Below are 4,752 nucleotides of genomic sequence, written 5' to 3' on the forward strand. Positions count from 1 at the left end.
ATGTGCGATCCTGTGCTAGTGCACACAGCGATTGCCGCATGGCCCCATTGATTTCAATGGGGTGACATCCGCGCGGCAATCGCTAAAAAAAGGTACAAGTACCTTTTTTTGCGACGCACGACGTGCTGCTTTTTTGTTCACTTGCACGGGCGGAATCGCGGCGGGAAAGCATGCGATCTGCCCGGCGAGACTGGGGTGCCATTGGCAAATAATGGCATCCACAGCACGATCGGTTCACACCTTGGCGACTCCCGACCGTGCGGCAATCATGCACAAAACCAAGTGGATTGCTGCACGGTCTGGAGTCGTCTAGGTGTGAACCTAGCCTTAGTATTTCAAACGTGGATTAAGCAGATTGTTCTGAGATCAGCTTCAAGTACATAGTATGGAAAGTATCACTGGTCTGATACAACCAGCGGACCCTGCGAAAGGGTTAAGAGAGAATAACAGTGACACGAGTCTCATCTGTTAACTTATTGATGCAGAGGGGGGATCATGCGGGAACATAGAGACACAGCTGCAAGGATCAGCCCAGACACCCTGGGGACAAGTTACCAAGACTACACGTGTCCCTACATGACAGCCCAGATTGTTTACCTGCGTCTCTACCTTGCTGAGTGAGCTGCTTCTGTGGTCATTATTCTCTGATAATGACAACAGAAGCAGCGCATAGGTTCATGGAGGAGTATGCAGCATGCAGAGGGGTACAAAAGGAGGATATTCACAAGCAGGGGGACCATTTAAAGAAAACGAAGGGCATCATTGTCTAAGTACAGCTTACTGGATGACATACGTGGCAAAGCTTTCGGAGGAATAATCCACAGGCTGTAATGAGTCCCTTGGATTTTTAATTATTAAGTAGAAGAAATGTATGAGATGGGAAGAGAGTGAAAAAGGAAAAGAGAGGGGGAGAGAAAAGAAAAAGGAGAGGAAGGGAGGGTGGAATAGCATGTTGGTGTTAGGGATGGTGGAGCGGGTTGTAGAAATGTACACAATTCCTAGGGGGGTGGTACATCTATCTTGGTGGGATCCCACCTAGATCATTGTTGGGATCCCACCTAGATCATTGTTGGGATCCCAGCTAGATCATTGTTGGGATCCCACCTAGATAATTGTTGGGATCCCACCTAGATCATTGTTGGGATCCCAACTAGATCATTGTTGGGATCCCACCTGGATCATTCTTGGGATCCCACCTAATCATTCTTGGGATCCAGTGGCAGGCCTAAAGAACAAAGGGACCTGGTACAAGATTTTTTCTCGGGCCCCCCCTTCCCGCTACCAATAGCTTACACTCTAATACAGAATGGCACCAGCTGTAGAGGGACTACAAATCCCAGCAATACATTATACGTCAAGGCAGAATAGTATATGAATTGGAATCTACAATGCACTGGACCCTGCACTTAGCAACGCATTGGACCCTGCACGTAGCAACGCACTGGACCCTTCACTTAGCAATGCACTGGACTTTACACTTAGCAATACACTGGACCCTGCACTTAGCAACACACTGGACCCTGCACTTAGCAACACACTGGACCCTGCACTTAGCAACGCACAGGACTCTGCACTTACCAAAGCACTGGATCCTGCACTTAGCAACGCACTGAATCCTTCACTTACCAACACACTAGACTCTTCACTTAGCAACGCACTGGACCCTCCACTTAGCAACGCACTGGACTGCAATATTTAATTCAACACTGGGATAGAGAAATGGATTATAATAGGGAACATTACACTGTAATGTTCCCTATTATAATCCATTTCTCTAAAAGAAAACACAGCACACCGTGGGCAGTTTTCTTGGCCCCCTCACCCCCCTTTCACCTACTCAATGACTTACCTTACATACTGTAGTGCTGCCAGAGCCCGACACCATCCCGGCCACATGGTCTGAAGGGGGCGGGGCATGTGACACAGTGCCTGCATCAGGAGAGAGGAGATCCGGCATCAGACTGATAGCGCCGGAGCCTCTGTGCTGCCGTACGCCACGGCAGCGCCGGCTCAACCTGCATTGTGCTGACCCCCAGCCCTGTCTGCCCCTGTCAGTGGGACCCCCTAGCCTTGGGCCCCGGGGCGGCCGCACAGCTGGTAGGTCCGCACCTGTTGGGATCCCACCTAGATCATTGTTGGGATCCCACCTAGATCGTTGGTGGGATCCAGGTAAGTAGACCCAAAGTCACGGAAGGTTGTGGAAGTTGCGGACTTCTTGGTTCTGGAGAAGACAAGACCTTATATTTGGCAGAAGATGTGTTCATCGATCTAATAGAACCGAGTATTTCTGAACTTACTAGTTTGTTCTTTAATGAAAATCTGTACTGTGAAAGATGTGCCCAAAAAAATGCAAGCAGAGGGCAAAGGACTAGTCACCAGTATTGCAAGTAGGCTCCCTGCAGCTGATGTTTCCTCCGCTACTGACTGCATTGTCTTGTTCTGTGTCTCTGTGCAGAGGCAGCCACCTTGGTACAGAAACTGGGCTATGCTTCCTAATGTTAGAGCTGCCCTTGTGATGACTGGTGATCTGATGACTGATTAATAGGGAAAATAAGAGGTGGCAAAAGCACAGATCCACAGAGTGTATAAAGCAGATGCAGGGAGATCCTTGCATTGCAGGTCCTCAGACACAGCTTCCCCTCCAGCATGGAGAACAGTGAGCAGCACAGTAGTGAATAGCAGTCAGAGGTAGCAATGCCATAAATGATTCCACACTGCCCCCTGCATAACCCAGAACTTGCCACCTCCAGGGGAAGGTTGAAAGAAGAGCACCCCACATGTCAAATTACTGCCCTTAAGACACAGAAAAAAGCTATTTATAACACAAAATACTGCAATGGGGCATCTATGGGGTGAGCACCTGGGGGATGGGGGCTAAGCCCAGAGCTGGGCTTTAATTAGAAAACAAAAGATCATGTAGAATGAAATTTTAGGATGCCATTGTTCAGAGACTCTGCCCATTTGTTTCCATGTAATGTGGGAGCTCTAAAAACTGCCATTTGTGACTAAAAATATAAAATAAAGACAACTTCATAACTTGCAACAAACTGATGGTTGAATAACACAGAATTACTTTCATTCCAGTTGAAAAAGTACATGAGTTAAACATGTAAAATAAAGTGAGCTGGATCAGTCAAGATGACAAGCCTATGTACCGGCATATCAAAGGCCCGAGTCTAGGTGGATTAGATCATACAGGCCATCAAATCAATCACAATGATGAGAAGGTCGGTCTGGCTTTTAGACACATGAAATGAACAGAGATCTACTGGGATCTTTGCTCCAGTGTTGATCTGCCAGCAGATGTCTTGCTATACTGACAGTGCTTCGGGGATGAGAAACCTTATGATCCCAGAGAAATGTATCAATAGACACTACAGGGTAGGGTTAGGCAGCAGTGCACATATAGAGAGCAGCAAACCAAGACATCTACGACATTTGAGTTTACTTCTTTATTTTATCTTTGTTAGGCTGAGCCACCTCTGGGCACCAAGTAATTTCAGCGTTGGAAATAAACAAGAGGGGACAAAGGGCTGGTGAGGGGAGTCATAAAGCTCTCTGTAGCTTAAGTAAAATGCAGTCACCAATTCTTTATCTGCATGTTGTTGTTTGGTAGACTGTATGGACTAATGATCAGCACTGGGTGTCCTACAACCAAAATGCACTAGCAGGGGCAGTATGATATTTAGAAGGAAAGAATGCCCTAAAAAAAGTTTAAGTGGCAGAGGCGCCCGAAGTAAGACCAATGGCATCTGGGTATTTCATGGCTCTAGCTGGCCACTTCCTCAGGAGGGTGTGATGAGACACTTCCTAAGTTGCAGCAGTGTCTCCTGGCATGTAATCCTAGTACGAGGACCTGCCTAATCTATCCAAATAATATGTATACAATCAGGAAGGCCCTTGTATTGCACAGTTGTTGGTAGATCTAAAGGAGATTGCACAATCAGATTGTAACATGTACGGTGAGGTTAAGGCTGACCAAGGCTAAATAAGTTAAAGTGACCTAAAACGTGGCTTCCACTGTTACATAAAGCAAAATAAATATGTTTGGGTGGGTATGTGCCATGGGTGTAACTCGCTTCTAGCACCGAGGAGAAGATACTGGACAGTGCTTTCAATCAAAGCCAACAGAACAGAAAACCAAAGTGATAAGTCCTTTATTGATTTAAACTAACTGGGATGGTGTACAATTGGAGAGGCCAACAACTATAAAGAACTATAAAGAAATATATAAAAGTTACCCAGCATTCACTCTGCAAAAAAACATCATAAAAACCCACTTTTGATATATCACATACATAAAGGGCCAATTTGGACAGGAGCCAATTAACCTTCCAGCATGCCTTTGGAGTGTGAGAGGAAACCAGAGTACCCGGAGGAAACCCATGCAACCACATGGAGAACATGCAAACCTCTTGCAGATAGTGACCTGGCCGAGATTCAAACCAGGGACCCCCAGTGTAACCACTACACCACTGTGCTGCCTGTATTTTTATGATATGGTCTCCCAGCTGGTTTAAAGCAGCTTTGGCTGCAATACTAGCATACAATCAGGAGCTATCCCCTGCAGTACTTCTTTTCTGCCACAAGATGTCCTCAGTCTTCTTTGTTGAAAGAAGCCCAGTGACATTTAACCCAGAAAGCGAAGGACATATTGTGAGTAGGGATGTTCAGATACCAAGTACTGTACTCGGTACAAGTACAAGTACCTATACTTTTCTGTTTCCAGGACTAGACTAGACTAGAGAAAAA

Source organism: Nanorana parkeri, unplaced genomic scaffold, assembly GCF_000935625.1.
Source record: "Nanorana parkeri isolate BGI_ZX_2015 unplaced genomic scaffold, ASM93562v1 scaffold19, whole genome shotgun sequence".
Taxonomy (NCBI): domain Eukaryota; kingdom Metazoa; phylum Chordata; class Amphibia; order Anura; family Dicroglossidae; genus Nanorana; species Nanorana parkeri.